General features: G+C 46.0%; 1 protein-coding gene across 3 annotated transcripts in view; it reads left to right on the top strand.

Moving 5' to 3' along the window:
• The window catches only part of CSGALNACT2 (chondroitin sulfate N-acetylgalactosaminyltransferase 2), a 115,308-nt gene that overhangs the window by 1,421 nt on the left and 95,721 nt on the right, over positions 1–18,166 (top strand). The window contains exon 2 of one of the 3 annotated variants that reach the window (XM_077259376.1): positions 7,567–7,664. The exons of the other annotated variants lie outside the window; for them this stretch is intronic. The gene's annotated coding sequence lies outside the window, so the exon portion shown is untranslated. The remainder of the gene's footprint in view (positions 1–7,566; positions 7,665–18,166) is intronic. 3 annotated transcript variants of the gene reach the window in all.

The following is an 18,166-nucleotide window of genomic DNA, read 5'->3' as shown; positions in this document are numbered from 1 at the left end:
ACCTGCAACCTAGCAAGGGTTAACGGCAAACCCAAACTTGGTTACCCTAATTCTGCAGTTTATAGAAACACCCCACATGTACTCGTAAACTAAAGTATGGGCACACAGCACAGCTCAACACGGAAGGAGCGCTATGTGGTTTTTGGGTGGCGGATTCACTGGAAGAAATCTAGGGGGCCATGTCACATTTGAAGGCTGCCTGAGGTACCCCCACAGTGGAAACCCCAAAAAGTGACCCTATTTTGGAAACTACACCCCCAAGGAATCTTTTAGGGGGTATAGTGACCACTTTGACCCAACCAGTGTTTCACAGTAGTTGGAAACACTTGGTTGAGAAAATGGAAAAAGTGCATTTTTTACATGAAGGTGTCATTTTAGGCTCATTTTTTTATTTTTAAGAGGTGTACCAGCAAAAAATGCACCCCACTATTTGTTCACCAATCTCTCCCGAACACAACAACACCCGATATGTTGTCGTACACTGCAGTATTGGGGAACGGCAGGCCTCGGAAGGGAAGGAGCGCCAAATGACTTTTGGAGTGCAAATTTTACTGGAAGAAATCTAGGGGGCTATGTCACATTTGAAGACACCCTGAGGTGCCCCAACACACGCACACACACTGACACATACACGTTCTGTGCTGAACAGGACTCTCCGGTCTTCTCTGCAGAGCTCCTATCTCCCTCTGTAGAGGCTGACACCTCCCAGGCTTGTGACTGATCACATGGCCGTGACATCACCACAGGTCCTGTAGTCCTGTACTGTGTGCTGCTGCTGGTAAGGAACTTGTGGAGAGAGGGGGAACAGTCACCTAGCACCAGCGCTCCCAGCTCTAAGAACGAGCGCCTCATGAAGGTGGGCCCCTGCCTCCTCCTTCCCTGCGCGGCGGCCTTTCCCCCCGGCGGCTGTATTCGGCGTATAAGACAACCGCCCTCTTGGAGCCATGTTTTTCATGGCTAAAAAGTCGTCTTATACGCCAGGAAATACGGTAAATAAAATTTTAATGTTTTTCTTTGTGTTTGCAGGTGTTTACTGACTATCTAACGGCATGATGGAAGTACCAGCAAGGAAGAAATCACGGATCGACTGTATCATACACTGCTCTAATGATGGCAGCGATGATCTGGCGTCCCTTAAGGATTTGGACTCCTGGAAAACATTGCTTAGGGCTGCAGAGATCAGGCAGCATGAATCAGTCCTGGTAGCAGCTAAGGGCCTTGAAGAAGGAGAAATACCACACATACAATATCACCGTAAATGTCGTAGTATCTTTACAATGAAGAAGTCACTGGATTCTATCCTTGGCAAGGGTGTCAATGTCGAAACAGCAAGCAAAATCTCCATGAGGAAGCTACCGAGGGGTGCCCCCAGTGATAGCAGGGTGTATGCCAAAGTATGTATCTTCTGTGAGAAGTCAAGCAAGTACCTAAAAGGAAAACAAACAAGGGAGCCAATTGTCCAGTGTGTTGAGCTACGAGCAGATGAGACGATCCGCAGAGCAGCGATAAGGAAAGGCACACAGAGAATACTTGGTTTACTTAGCAGAGACCTTGTTGCTGCAGAGGGGCACTACCACAAGTCGTGCTACAAACTATTCACAAAAGATGATTCCCAAGTGGCCTGTAGGTCTAGTGCAGCTGAAAATCAGGTCGAAAGCGAGGAAGTACGCTACGAAGAGGCAGAGAAAGAGGCCCTTGAAGAACTCTTCTTGTATATAAGGACAAAATTGTTCCCAAACCCAGAAGTACTGCCTATGATAAACCTCACATCTAGGCTTGAGAGATTAATGATATCCCGTGGTATCATCCAACTGAAACCATCGACAAAGAAACATGTTCGACGAAAACTTGAAACAGAGATTGGGGAATCACTCCGCTTTCTCTCAGATGAGAAAGGTAAGCTTCTAGTCTATCCATGTAGCCTATCAATGGACGACCTTGTCCGGCAAGTACACAGCATGACAAAAGATCTGCAAGAAGCAAGAGCTGCTAACTCTGGAGATATCGTAACCAAAGCAGCAATGCAGCTAAGGAATGAGATCAAGAAGCAAGATGTGAGTCAGCCATGGCCTCCCAATACAGATCAGAATGTCGTTCCTGCATTAGTCACTCAATTCCTGCAAACCCTGCTTACAGGAGATTGTGAGTGCCAAACTACCTGTGAAAGAGCTCAACGTCTTGCCACATCCTTCGGCAGTGACTTGGTTTTTGCTGTTACCAATGGAAAGACAAAGCCACCAAAGCACGTACTGCTATCCTTTGCAGTTAAGTCTTTGACCGGCAATACAGAACTGATTCGAACTCTGAATCGTCTTGGCCACTGTGTGTCATATTCAATGGCTGAGGAGATCGATACAGCCCTTTGTATCCAGAAGTTGGAATGTTCAAAGGATGACATCCCAATGCCAGCAAGTATCTACCCAGGTGTGTTCACAACCCTGGCCTGGGATAACATTGACAGACTTGAGGAGACACTAAGTGGAGCAGGTACATCTCATAGAGTCAATGGCATTGCTGTTCAGTCCAATGTTGCATGCTCTGTGACAAAGAAAGTCCTGCCAGATGTAACCAAGTCGAAGAAAAGAAGCATAACTCTGACAGAATTAATGCTACCGATATACAATGTTGGGCAGCGGGGAGAGCCACCCAGGATTGAGACTTCGAATGTTAACACTACCAAGGAGGTCCAGGATTCAAAAACCATATCTGGCTTCTGGCTAGAATGTCAGACCATGAGGATCAGACCACCAGCAGTTGGACTGGGTTCAACATAAAAATCCGCAGCGACATTGTAGTGGCCCAGGACACTGTAAGCTACCTGCCCACTATCAATGCTCCTGCAACAGCCATGTCCACTGTGAATGAAGTCTTGGAGCAAACACATGCCATCATGCAGACCCTGAAGCTTAACAGAATTGTGTGTGTGTTTGATCAAGCACTCTATGCCAAAGCTGCCGAGGTTATCTGGAAACAGGAGAAGTTCAAGAACATTATAATTAGAATGGGTGTCTTCCAAACAATCTGTAATCTCCTCTCTATCATAGGGAACAGATTTCAGGATGCAGGCCTTAGAGATCTGTGTGTTGAATCCGGTGTAATCGCTGAAGGATCAGTGTCTGGAGTGATGGACGGCCGGAGGTACAACAGAGCAGTGAGACTACACAAGCTGGTCTATGAAGCACTTATGAGGCTTGCATGGAAAAACTTCCTTCCATGGCTAGAAGAAAACCATGCAAGGGACCTTCACCATCTGGATGAAACACTGAAGAACATCACAAACTTTCGCATCAGTGTGTCGCAGGGATCCTTCGAAAAGCTCTTGGATAATGAATCTTGCACACTTACCCTGAAGCTCTTTCAAGTTTATCTTGAGACCCTCAGAAATGAACAACTCTCAGCATTCTGGATGTCATACTTGGACATGGTCGAGACCATGCTGGCCCTGGTTCGAGCTTCAAGAGAAGGCAACTGGATGCTTCACCTAGGAGCAATCCGACAGATGATACCATGGTGTTTTGCCTATGACAAGGTCAACTATGCCCGATACCTAACCTATTACTATGCCACAATGTCTCGGCTGCCCATAGAACACCCAGAGGTCCATGAATACTTCATGCAAGGTGGCTTTTCGGTCCAGATCGGTAGCAAGAATCCTTTTGGACGAATTCCTGTGGACCAGACCATTGAAGAGACAATCAACAAAGACACCCAGACACCAGGGGGCACAAAAGGCTTCAGCCTCAAAGTTGGAGCTGTTTCCAGGTTCTACCTGACATCAGAGTACCGCAGTATGTACTTGAGGCAGCTGAGGGCCCTGGTAGGCCAACAATATACTGACTTCAGCCATTCAGACCTACAGGTGTCTAGGATTAGAAGAGATGAAGCCGATGTCCAATCTTTCGTTCAACTGCTGGAGACAGGTTGGGTGAACCCCTTCAACAAAGAGCATAATGGTGAACTTATCAGTTTGTCAACAGCGACTGTAGCACCACCAGATGTAGCCAAAGACCTTCAAGGGGCATACAGTATAGGAGAGGATGCATATCAAACATTCAAGGATGAGCGTTTGGGTACCGATAAGCCAACTACATTGTTTCATGACAAGATGACGAAGAACAAACTTAAAACGTTCTCTAACATCCAAATGAAGACACGCAGACAAGGTCTTGGCAAGGAGGTAATTTTGAAGGCTGACAGAAACCTATTTGGCCAGATGATACTTGTAGCTGAGAACAGAAAGCTACAAATGAGTGATGTCTTGACTCATCCCCTGGGTCCATTGCCATGGGCACTTGCCAATGGTGATGGGTCTATCCGCAAGACCAACAAGGCTGCCCTCGCAAGGGAGTTGGAGAGGAATGCTCGTCCTGCAGAAGTGATCCCCGAGCCCTCTGCAACCATCATTGATGGGATGAGCCTGGTTCAGAAACTGAAGGGAAACAATGCAACATTTGGCCAGCTAGCAGGCACAGCAATGAGTCGCGCTATCCATGAGGGTGCTAAGAGCAAGCGCATTGATATTGTCTTTGACGTCTACAAGGAGACATCCATCAAAGATACAGAAAGAGTCAACAGATATGAAGGCACAGGGATCCATTTCAAGAACATTCAACATGGGCACAACATCCAGCAGTGGAAAAAGCTTCTAAGTAGTTCCTCCAACAAGGCAAGTCTCATAAAGTTTCTGGTAGAAGAATGGAAGGCGAAACACCACAGGGAGAAGCTTGAGGAGAAGGAGCTGTATGTCACATGTGAGCAGCTCTGCTTTAAGATCACCAAAGAACAGTGGGAAGAGGCTGCTGACCTTAAGTCAAATCAAGAAGAAGCAGACACACGCCTCCTTCTCCATGCTCTTCATGCAGCAGAATCTGGTTACAAGTCGGTCATCATCACTTCGGAGGATACTGATGTCATGGTCCTGTGTCTGGGCATGTGCCACAAAATCCCATCCCACCTGTTCCAGAAATGCGGTACACAGAACCGGACAAGATTCCTGGATATCACCACTCTGAGCCGAACATTGGGAGGCAGCGTATGTGATTCATTGATTGGTATGCATGCATTTACAGGCTGTGACACCGTCAGTGCATTCGCTGGCCGTGGGAAGATGACGACACTCAAGCAGTTGAAGATGAACAAGACATACCAGGATGCCTTTCAGGAAGTTGGTCGTTCATGGGAAGTGTCTACCGAACTTTTTGAGAAGTTACAGGAAATCACCTGCCACATGTACCTGCCAACTACCCAAACAACTGAGGTAAACAGGCTCCGTTATCAGCTGTTCTGTGCCAGACGTGGAGTGGTAGAGTCAAGTCAACTCCCTCCTTGCCAGGACTGCCTTTTCATGCATGCACTGCGTGCAAACTACCAGGCTGCGATCTGGAGGAGAAGTCTGCAGAGCCAGCCATGGGTTGCAAACCCAACAGACTGCGGTTGGATGATAGATAACGACGGAAAGCTTGTTGTCAAGTGGATGCAAGGGGCACCAGCACCAGAAGCTATTATACAGCTACTGTCCTGCAAGTGTGTGCGGTCATGTGAACTTCCTCAGTGTACTTGCCTCAGCAATGGCCTGAAGTGCACAGACATGTGCAGATTACAGACATGCCAGAACAAGGGTACTGAAGACGAGCCAGTAGAACAACAGTCAGATTCAGAGTCCGATGTTGAAGATATTATGGAGTAACATATATATATATATATATATATATATATATATATATATATATATATATATATATATATATATATATATATATATATATACATATATATATATATATGCACATGACATGTTCAGTGTGTATTTACATAACTTGGATTAAATTTTGTTACAAATACTACATCTAGTCACTCCGGGTGGTACCGATATCGTCATATTTGGTTCTTGGCTCATGCTAAAATTCCTGTGGAACACCTAAAGGGTTAACAGTTTTTAAAAATGAGTTTTGAACAGCTTGAGGGGTGTAGTTTGCAAAATGGGGTAATTTATGGGTGGTTTCTGTTATGTAAGCCCCTTAAAGTGACTTCAGAAGTGACTTGGTCCTTTGAAAAGTGGGTTTTGCTGTAAATGTGAAAAATTGCGCATAAAACTATAAGCCCTATTACGTCGTAAAACAATAAGGTTTCATTTTCAAAATGATGCCAATATGAAGTAAACATGTGGGGAGTGTAAATTAATAACTATTATGGGGGGTATCAGTATTTTTGTAAAAAGCAGAGAATTTCAAAGTTAAAAAATTGCCGATTTTTCCAAAATTTCCGAATATTTAGCATTTTTTTATATAGAAAGGTAAAATATATTGACTCCCATTTAGCACTGACGTGAAGTACAATATGTCACGAGAAAACAATCTCAGAATGGCTTGGATAGGTGAAAGCGTTCCAAAGTTATTAGCCCATGAAGTGGCACAGGTCAGATTGGCTTAGGCACTTGGGTACAAATAGGCCTAGGGCTGAAGGGGTTAATAAGCTACGTATATGTAAGGGCTATCATATCAAAAAATAAACTACAGACATGCATCTACCTAAAAATACCAAAGAGAATTAGTCACTCCGCTTGGTACCGATATCGTCAAATTTGGTTCTTGGCTCATGGACTATATAGACATGAGCTACAGTGCTGGAAACTGCTGAGTTCCTGGAGGACACTATAGGTCTAGGATCTACTGTCATGTTCCAATTTTTAGTAAGAAACTCAGAGATGCGACAGATGTTAAAAACATTTTTCATGTGTAACTACAGTGACAAATGTAAGTGCTGGGGCTCCACAGATGTACAGGTGCTTCTCACAAAATTAGAATATCATGAAAAAGTTAATTTTTTTCAGTGCAAGAAGTGAATCTCATATTATATAGAATCATTACAAACAGACTGATCTATTTCAGGTGTTTATTTATGTTAATGTTGATGATTATGGAGTACAGCCAATGAAAACCCAAAAGTCATTATCTCAGTAAATTAGAATACTTTATAACACCAGCTTGAAAAATTATTTTAAAATCCCATATGTTGGCCTACTAAAACGTATGTTCAGTAAATACACTCAATACTTGGTCAGAGCTCCTTTTGCATCAATTACTGCATCAATGCTGCGTGGCATGGAGGCGATCAGCCTGTGGCACTGCTGAGGTGTTATGGAAGCCCAGGTTGGTTTAATAGCAGCCTTCAGCTCGTCTGCATTGTTGGGTCTGGTGTCTCTCATCTTCCTCTTGAGTCTTGACAATACACCATAGATTCTCTACGGGGTTAAGGTCAGTCGAGTTTGCTTCGCAATCGAGCACACTGATACTGTAGTTTTTAAACCAGGTATTGGTACTTTCGGCTGTGTGGACAGGTGCCAAGTCCTGCTGGAGAATGAAATTTCCATCTCCAAAAAGCTTGTCGGCAGAGGGAAGCATGAAATGCTCTAAAGTTTCCTTAGACGGCTGCACTGACTTTGGTCTTGATAAAACACCGTGGACCTACACCAGCAGATGACATGTCTCCTCAAACCATCACTGATTGTGGAACTTCACACTAGACCTCAAGAAGTTTGAATTGTGTGCCTCTCCACTCTTCCTTTAGGGACCTTGATTCCAAATGAAATGCAAAATTTACTTTCACCTGAAAACAACGCCTCGGACCATTGAGCAACAGTTCAGTTCTTTTTGTCCTTGGCCCAGGTAAGACGCTTCTGATGTTGTCTATTAGTCATGAGTGGCTTGACACAAGGAATGCGACACTTGTAGCCCATGTCCTGGATACATCTGTGTGTGTGATGGCTCTTAAAGCAATGACTCCAGCAGCAGTCCACTCTTTGTGAATTTCCCCCCAATTTTTGAATGGCCTTAACAATCCTTTCAAGGCTGCGGTTATCCCGAATGCTTGTGCATGTTTTTCTGCCACACGTTTTCCTTCCACTCAACTTTCCAGTAATATGCTTGGATACAGCACTCTGTGAACAGCCAGATTGTTTAGTAATGACCTTTTGTGGCTTACCCTTCTTGTGGAGTGTGTCAATGACTGCCTTCTGGACATCTGTCAAGTCAGCAGTCTTCCCCATGATTGTGGAGCCTACTGAAACAGACTAAGGGACCTTTATAAACGCTTAGGAAGCCTTTGCAGGTGTTGTTTGTTAATTGTAATTTACTGAGATGACTATTGGTTTTTCTTTAGCTGTAACTCATAATCGTCAACATTAACATATACACTTGAAATAGATCACTCTGTTTGTAATGAGTTTATATAATATGACTTAAACTTTTTGTATTGAAGAACTGAAATAAATTAACGTTTTGATATTCTAATTTTGTGAGAAGCACCTGTAAGTGCAGGGGTCCCATTCTAGGACCAGGCTTTGCTCTTTGTTCCTGCTGCTCTCCTGAGTATGTATTTTATGGTGTCAGAGATATGGACCTTTTTAGTTAGTGCAGACTGTTAGGCTATGTTCACACTTTGCGGTTTTTGCTGCGGATCCGCAGCGGATTTGCAGCTGCGGATCCGCAGCCGTTTTCCATGCAGGGTACAGTACAATGTTTCCCTATGGAAAACAAAAACCGCTGTGCCCACTTTGCCTTTTTCCGCTTGAAAATCAGCGCGGATTTTCTGCGGGAAAAAAAGAAGTAGCATGTCAATTCTTTCTGCGGATTCCGCAGCGGTTTTCCACCTGCACCTATAGGAAAGTGCAGTTGGAAACCCGCAGTGGAATCCGCAGTAGAAACCGCACAAAAAACCGCAGTGAAAACCACCGCGGTTTTGCACTGCGGTTTTTCCAAATCCGCAGCTGCAAAATCCGCAGCAAAAAAAGGATAGTGTGAACAAGCCCTTATGGTCTATCCAAGGGGGCATTGCTGACAGGATTTTCTGGTGGGAGGGGGGTCTTTAGGCTGCTCTGCATTATTACTCTCTTACTTGGTGCTGGCCATAAAATAACACTGTTAAAAAGTCCAATATCTCTTGATCTCCATGGTGGATAAGAAAAAATTGAACAATTGAGCAAAAGCTGATCCAATTAAACCTGAAAACCAGTGCCCCTTTTAAGGCCCCGTCTCACATAGCGATTTACCAACGATCACGACCAGCGATATGACCTGGCCGTGATCATTGGTAAGTCGTTGTGTGGTCGCTGGGGAGCTGTCACACAGACAGCTCTCTCCAGCGACCAACGATCAGGGGAACGACTTCGGCATCGTTGAAACTGTCTTCAACGATGCCGAAGTCCCCCTGCAGCACCCGGGTAACCAGGGTAAACATCGGGTTACTAAGCGCAGGGCCGCGCTTAGTAACCCGATGTTTACCCTGGTTACCAGCGTAAAAGTAAAAAATAACAAACAGTACATACTCGCCTTCTGATGTCCGTCAGGTCCCTTGCCGTCTGCTTCCTGCTCTGAGTGCAGCCGTACAGTGAGAGCAGAGCGCAGCGGTGACGTCACTGCTGTGCTGTGCTCTCACTGTACGGCTGCACTCAGAGCAGGAAGCAGACGGCAAGGGACCTGACGGACATCAGAAGGCGAGTATGTACTGTTTGTTATTTTTTACTTTTACGCTGGTAACCAGGGTAAACATCGGGTTACTAAGCGCGGCCCTGCGCTTAGTAACCCGATGTTTACCCTGGTTACCAGTGAAGACATCGCTGAATCCGTGTCACACACACCGATTCAGCGCTGTCAGCGGGACCTCAACGACCAAAAAAAGGTCCAGGCCATTCCGACACGACCAGCGATCTCACAGCAGGGGCCTGATCGCTGGTACGTGTCACACATAGCGAGATCGCTACTGAGGTCGCTGTTGCGTCACAAAACTTGTGACTCAGCAGCGATCTCGCTAGCGATCTCGCTATGTGAGACGGGGCCTTTAGACCCACTTGGAGCAATATTATTTTCTCCCAACCGCCAATTGATGTGTCTGCTCCAAGCTGTACAGGGGAAGAGACTGGCTCCCCCCCATGTACAATGTGCTAATATTGATACAATATTGAGGTGATTCCATGCTTGTTTCCCGGCCTCATTACATCGGCTGAGGAAGAATAATGGGTACAGACCGACCACTAGTAGATCAATCTGTCCCCATACAGTATCATGGTATCTGCAGTTTTCCTCTGGAGATGTGCTGTGAGAACAATGATTTTTTTTCCGGCATAAATAATCCTGTCACTGGATGAATAGGCAGCATTTTGCTCGTTTAGTACAATGCACCCCATAGTCCTCCATATTGTATAATGCATACCCCATAGTCCTCCATAGAGTATAATGCACTGGATCCCAGAAATCTGCTTTTTGTAAGCAGCCAAGAGAGCAGGTTTTGCCTGCAGAAAAAAATGCATAAAAAATGCAACGTGTGAGCATAGCCTAATGGGAGCGGCGTCCAATCCCGGTATAACATTATTATTTATTTATATAGCACCATTAATTTCATGGTGCTGTACGTGAGACGGGGTTACATCAAAATACATATATCACAGTAAACAAAACTAACAATGACGGACTGATACAGAGGGGAGATGATCCTGCCCTTGCGGGCTTACATTCTACAGGATTGTGGGGAAGGAGACAGTAGGTCGGGGGTTGCTGTAGCTGCGATGGTGTTGAGGTGGTCGTGTGGTCATTACAGGTTGTAAGCTTCTTTGAAGAGATGGGTTTTTAGCTTCCGTTTGAAGGATCCAAATGTGGTGGATAACTGGACGTGTTGGGGCACAGAATTCCAGATGATGGGGGATATTCGGGAGAAGTCTTGGAGGCGATTGGGTGAGGAGCGAATAAGCGTGGAGGAGAGAAGGAGGTCTTGGGAGGACCGGAGATTACGTGAGGGAAGATATTGAGAGATTAGTTCGGAAATATACGGAGGAGAAAGGTTATGGATGGCTTTGTAGGTCAGTGTTAATAGTTTAAACTGGATACGCTGGGAAATTGGGAGCCAGTGAAGGGATTTGCAAAAAGGGGAAGCAGGAGTGTAGTGAGGAGAGAGATTAGTCGGGCAGCAGAGTTAAGGACGGACTGGAGGGGTGCGAGAGTGTTAGAGGGTAGGCCACAAAGGAGGATGTTGCAGTAGTCGAGGCGGGGGATGATTAGGGAATGCACAAGCATTTTGGTAGAGTGAGGGTTGAGGAAAGGACGGATTGTGGAAATATTTTTGAGCTGGAGGTGACGGGAGGTGGCGAGAGCTTGGACGTGCGGTTTAAAGGACAGGGCAAAGTCAAGGGTTACTCCGTGGCAGCGGATTACTGGGATGGGGGAAAGTGTAAATTCATTTATTGTGATTGATAGATCAGGTAGGGAAGATATGTGAGATGGAGGAAAGATAATTAGTTTGGTTTTGTCCACAGTTTGAGGAAGCGAGAGGAGAAGGAGGATATTGCTGATAGACACTCTGGGATTCTGGAGAGCAGGGAGGTGACATCTGGGCCAGAGAGGTAGATCTGAGTGTCATCCGCATATACACTCACCGGCCACTTTATTAGGTACACCATGCTAGTAACGGGTTGGACCCCCTTTTGCCTTCAGAACTGCCTCAATTCTTCGTGGCATAGATTCAACAAGGTGCTGGAAGCATTCCTCAGAGATTTTGGTCCATATTGACATGATGGCATCACACAGTTGCCGCAGATTTGTCGGCTGCACATCCCAAAGATGCTCCATACAAGGCAGGATGGATCCATGCTTTCATGTTGTTTACGCCAAATTCTGACCCTACCATCCGAATGTCGCAGCAGAAATCGAGACTCATCAGACCAAGCAACGTTTTTCCAATCTTCTACTGTCCAATTTCGATGAGCTTGTACAAATTGTAGCCTCAGTTTCCTGTTCTTAGCTGAAAGGAGTGGTACCCGGTGTGGTCTTCTGCTGCTGTAGCCCATCTGCCTCAAAGTTCGACGCACTGTGCGTTCAGAGATGCTCTTAGGCCTACCTTGGTTGTAACGGGTGGCGATTTGAGTCACTGTTGCCTTTCTATCAGCTCGAACCAGTCTGCCCATTCTCCTCTGACCTCTGGCATCAACAAGGCATTTCCGCCCACAGAACTGCCGCTCACTGGATTTTTTTTTCTTTTTCCGACCATTCTCTGTAAACCCTAGAGATGGTTGTGCGTGAAAATCCCAGTAGATCAGCAGTTTCTGAAATACTCAGACCAGCCCTTCTGGCACCAACAACCATGCCACGTTCAAAGGCACTCAAATCACCTTTCTTCCCCATACTGATGCTCGGTTTGAACTGCAGGAGATTGTCTTGACCATGTCTACATGCCTAAATGCACTGAGTTGCCGCCATGTGATTGGCTGATTAGAAATTAAGTGTTAACAAGAAGTTGGACAGGTGTACCTAATAAAGTGGCCGGTGAGTGTAGATGGTACTGGAAGCCATAGGACTTTGAGTTGTCCCTGGCCAAGGGTATAGTTTGAGAAGAGAAGAGGTCCTATGACAGAGCCTTGAGGGACACCAACAGAGAGGGGGCGAGATGAAGAGGTAGTATGGGGGTAGGAAATTCTAAATGTGCGGTTTGTGAGGTATGAGGAGATCCAGGATAGGGCTTGGCCTTTGACAACAAAGGAAGAGAGGATCTGTAGTAGGAGGCAGTGGTCAAATGTGTCGAAGGCAGAGGACAGGTCTAGAAGGAGGAGTATAGAGAATTGTCTGTTAACTTTGGCTGTAAGTCGTTCGTAAGTTTGGTTAGGGCTGTCTCAGTGGAATGGTGGGGACAGAAGCCAGATTGTAGGTTGTCGAAGAGAGAGTTAGATGCAAGTTGAGAGGAAAGTTCAGCATAGACGTGCTGCTCATGTAGTTTGGAAGCAAATGGGAGCAAAGATATGGGGCGGTAGCTGGACACAGCGCTCTGGTCAAGGGGAGGCTTTTTGAGGGTAGGTGTGATTGTGGCATGTTTGAAAGTGGGAAGGTACCAGAAGTTAGTGATAGATTGAAGAGATGGGTTAGGGATGGGATTAGTGTAGTGGTGAGGTTGGGGAGGATATGGGATGGGGTCAAGTGCGCAAGTGGCGAGGTGTGATTTGGAGAGAAGATGAGCTAGCTGTCCTTCAGTGATTTTGGAGAGGGAAGTTATGGGGTTAGGGCATTTGTTTGGCATACAAAGGAGGTTGTGGTGGTCGGACAACAAAGACTTGCCTTGTTTGGTCTATCTTATTTTTGAAGTGCGTGGCAAAGTCCTGAGCAGAGATTAAGGAAGTCGGAGGGGACAGCGGTGGGCAGAGGAGGGAGTTAAAGATTTTGAACAACTGTTTTGGGTTGTGGGATAAAGAAGATTCGAGGGATGTGAAATAGGCCTGTTTAGCAGAGGGAGAGCTGATTTGAAAACGAGTGTTTGTTTGAGTGCAGTGAAATCATCTTGCGAATGCATTTTCTTCCAACGCCGTTCTGCAATTCTGGATACTTGCCGAAGCTTTTTAGTGATGTTATTGTGCCAGGGTTGTCTATTTATTCGTTGCACTCTGCTATGCATGACAGGGGCGACCGAGTCGATGGCTGATGCCAGAGTGGCATTGTAGAAACTAGTGGCAGTGTCTTTGTCGTGGAGTGAAGCTATGAAGGACAGTGGCTGAATAGGGTCAGAGAGTGTACGAGGGTCTAGATGTGCGAGGTTTTTGTGGGGGTGCGCATGTTGCTGGACATGAGTGACAGTTGTGGAGGACAGTGATGAGCAAGTGAGTAGATGGTGGTCAGATAGAGGGAGAGGGGAGGTGGTGAAGTTAGATAGGGAGCAGAAACGGGTGAAGACCAGGTCTAATGTGTGCCAGTCAGTGTGGGTGGCTGAGGAGGACCACTGAGTAAGTCCAAAAGATAAAGAAAGGGACAGGAGTTTGGAGGCTGCTGACTGGTGGGTGTCAGTGGGGATGTTGAAGTCACCCATGATGATGGTGGGAATGTCAGACAGAAAGTGAATGAGCCAGGTGGAGAATTGGTCAATAAAGGCAGTGGTTGGGCCCGGAAGTCGGTATATGATGGCTATTTAGAGGCTGGAGTAGATGCGGACAGAGTGGACTTCAAAAGAGGGGAGGATAAGGGAGGGTAGAGGTAGAATTGGTATAAAGGTACAGTTGGAAGAAAGGAGAGGGCCCACTCCTACACCATGTCTGTTGCCAGGGTAAGGAGTGTGGGTGAAGTGGAGGCCGCCATAACATAGCGCAGCAGGGGAGGCTGTGTCAGAGGGTGCCAGCCATGTTTCAGTGAGGCCCAGGAAGGAAAGATTACAAGAGGTAAAGAGGTCATGAATCCCGTGGAGTTTATTGCAGACGGAGCAGGCATTCCAGAGTGCTCCAGAGAGAGGGAGCAGGGTGTTGGGTGTCAAGGGCACGGATTTGAGGTGGGCAACATTTTAGGTGTTTATGTTGGGTTGGGAGTGCTAGAAGGGGGTATGAGATGTGGGGGTCCAGGATTGGGAGATATGTCACCAGCAGTGAGGAGAAGCAGAGAGAGACAGAGCAGGTGGGAGAAGGAGAGTGGGTGGCTTGTTTTGTGTTTTATTAGGAGAGATCTGGGGTTGAGGAGCAAGACACCGGAGGAGGTCAGGTGGGGAGGCAGGAGGTAAGGAGAGATTATTACTTGGTTAGAGGGTGCTGGGGTTTGGGGATAGCGAAGGAGAGTGAGGCGTAATGGAGCAAAAACTGTTAGAGCGTATGTCAGCATGATGAGAGTAAGTGTGGTGGAAAGGGAAAGAAATGTAGTACATTTATTAACAGTGGTTAGTTGTACCTTCTGTTCACTTCTGGCTCTTTTCTGGCATATTTCTGCTGGTATCCTTATGGAGACAGACCACGGTCCAGACAGACCTGCGACTCTGAATTTATAACAGGCTAAGTGGACATGAAACAGGCTAAGTGCAGATGAAATAGGCCAGGTGTGATCAGGAGTGAGGGCCAGCAGGGAGACTGGTCACAGACACAGGACGGGATTAATTCGAAGTCAGAAGGAAAAATGCAAAAGGAAATAGTCAGAACCAAATGGAAAGATAAAGCCATCTGTGTGTTAGCATCAAAGAATTATGGTGGGAAAACATGCAGGAAGAGAAAAAAACAAAAACCGGTAATAGCAACCAGTGGACATACCAGGAATAGCAGACAGATACAGGGTGAGAGGGATCAGGAAAGATGGGTGATGGTGATGATATAACTTGACACGTCTTCACTTCATGGAGTGGTTGCTTAGCATCATAAATGCACTGGTATTAAGCAGCCATCTGCCATAGATGATGGAGGTGCGGGTGATTGTTCAGCATTTTGTTGCTGTGCTGTCTCCTTTTATCGCTAGGACCTGTCTGTATCCTGCAGTACATTGGTTTGTGACCTGGTATTGGCCATTACGCTTTTTTTCTGTGATGTGCATTTTTGGCTAACATGGCAGGTTGCATGTTCAATTGCATGTGGGAGATGGGTGTATCGTTGGTATCAAGCAAGGGGGTGACTATTGGATAGCCATGATCTAGACCCTCACTATATAAAAGCAAATTGTGACATTTTTTTTGTCTTCTGAAACTGCAGTCAAAATTTGTGCATTATTATTATAAGTAATGACAATTCCAACAGAAAAAAAAGAAAAGCCTCATCCTGCGAAATGCGTGCTGTTATTAACATTGTGAATATGCGACAACCCGTTACCGCTGACAGTAAACATGCAGGGAAATAGCAAAAATGACATGTGGCATCCATAAGTAACATCAGGCTTTGCTCTGTGTGATTGGTGGTGCACCTGTTAAATAGGAAGTCCCACAGTACCTAACCATACTATGAGTAAGGGCGCCAGGAACGCGTCAGTGGCAGCGTGTTTATATCCACCATGTGGTGTCTGTTTTTAATGTGATCTAATAAGGCTTGAAGATTTTACTTACGGATGCGAAAGTCAATTTATACTATTTTCCAGGATATTATAAGTCTACTGGTCTTGGAGGTTTAGAGATAATTTAAGTATGGTACCCTGGAGACAGGATGATACTACCGGTCAAATGAGGTGCTTGAAGATGGATGTGACTGTGTTGGGAGTACGTGATTGTGGCAATGCTGAATAGGGGTTTGGTGGGAACCCCTGGGTCTTGGTACACTGCTTCAAGGTGTTTTGTGTGGAAAAGCTTTGGTTGTCATTATACTGTGAAGGGGGACAGGATCTGAATGTGGCTCGCGACCCTCTTGCAGAGCTGAAGGTGGCTCTCAAGATCAGAAAGGTTGGGGACCATTTGTTAGAAGTAATATGTCTTCCCTTTTCAATGAAGTTGTCGCTGAGCAGATTCTTGCTAGCCAGAGGTGACCACGACACCCATCACATGTCCCTGCAAAGATAATGCTCCCCACAAGTAGCCGAGGCAGCAGCCATTACAGTATATATGACAGAATGGACCAGATGGTTTATCTGCTGCTACACCTATCCGATGCACATCAGCGGAGACACACCATCAGAACAGCTGGGTTAGGTCATGCCTGGACTGCGTCCTTTCTCTGACAGATGGCTTGAGTCCTGACCCCACAGACTTCTGGGTCAGTGGATTGGACCAATGATGAGGACTATCAGGACTCCCACAGGTGTACGGTGTTGTCCAGCATTCAATGTATGTCCTAGAAGGTAATTGGTGCAGAAAGTGGCTTTGTCATGCACAAGTGGACTAGATTGTCCTTTGCAATAGTGGAAAACCTTACATGTTTCAGATCAGTCACTAAGCCCATGTTCACACTTTGCGTGTTTTACCGCGGATCCGCGGCGATTTTGATGCTGCGGGTCCGCAGCAGTTTCCATAGCGTTTACATTTACATGTAAACCCTATGGAAACCGCAAACCACTGTGCACATGCTGCGGGAAAAAACGCGCAGAAATGCAGCGGTTTACAACCCGCAGCATGTCACTTCTTTGTGCAGAATCGCAGCGATTCTGCACCCATAGAAATGCATTGCTCCGCTAACTTCCCGCATGGGGCTGTGCCCACGATGCGGGAAGTAAGCGGATAATGTGCGGTTGCTACCCGGGGTGGAGGAGAGGAAACTCTCCTCCAGGCCCTGGTAACCATATTTGTGGTAAAAAAAAAAAAGAATTAAAATAAAAAATAATGCTATACTCACCTCTCAGCGCTGCACGCGGCTGTCCGGTCTCAGGGTTGCTGTACGAGCAGGGCCTGTGGTGACGTAGCAGTCACATGACCGTGACGTCACGAAGGTCCTTCTCGCACAGCATCTTGGGAAACGGACCGCCGCGTGCAGCGCCGAGGAGATCGGGACGTCAGAGGGGGTGAGTATAACCATTTTTTTTTATTTTTAACATTACTATTGATGCTGCATATGCAGCATCAATAGTAAAACCAAAGCCCGCAGCGGAAATCGCAAGACAAAACGTGATAAATCTGCAGGGATAACCGCAGCGGCTTTGCCCTGCAGATTTATCAAATCCACTGCGGGAGAACCCACAGAGGACCCGAACCTACGTGTGCACATGGCCTTACAGCTCGGGCCATTGATTAGATTGGCAGTGGCATCTGTCTGCTTGCCTGTCCATCATGTTCTGTATCTTCTGCTGCCAGCAGTAACTATGCCCCCACAAAGCTGGGCATCCCATGTCTAGCTTTACGCAGCAGACATCTTTCTATCTGTCCCGCCATATTCTATACTAACTGCTTGCTTACATTGCCAAAAGACAGTCACATATATCCTGCCTGTTCATTATATTGTATGGCTAATCCTGACCTATACAGAGTAAATAAACCTAAGCTTGATCTAAAAAAATAGATCATTTTTGCATCCAAAACAATTTCTGCTCCCCAAAAAATGGATCATATATGATCAGGTTAATTAAAATGCCATAACTACTATTTTTGAAAACAAACCTCTTCCTGCATGCATGCTTCCATGTACACGGCCTGTTAATAAACCTCGGTATGGCAGGCATCTGCCCCCAGCAATGTATATTTCTGGTTAATTTTAAAAAGCATAAAAAGTTTTTATCATTGCAGTGTATTATTAAACAGGTAGCTACCCCCAGTTATCTCTTGCTCACCCATGGCCATATAATGTATGTTAAGGTCCAGTTGACATTACCAAGGCAATATTTGCTTTAGGCTACTTTCACACTAGCATCGTGCACTGCACGTCGCAATGCTTCGTTGTGGATAAAAAACGCATCCTGCAAAATTGCTTGCAGGATGCGTCTTTTCTCCATAGACTAACATTTGGGACGCATTGCCACACGTCGCAACCGTCATGCGATGGTTG

This window comes from Ranitomeya variabilis, chromosome 4, assembly GCF_051348905.1.
Source record: "Ranitomeya variabilis isolate aRanVar5 chromosome 4, aRanVar5.hap1, whole genome shotgun sequence".
Classification (NCBI taxonomy): domain Eukaryota; kingdom Metazoa; phylum Chordata; class Amphibia; order Anura; family Dendrobatidae; genus Ranitomeya; species Ranitomeya variabilis.
The sequence above is the reverse complement of the archived record's forward strand: the minus strand, read 5'-3'. Positions and strand labels throughout refer to the sequence as shown.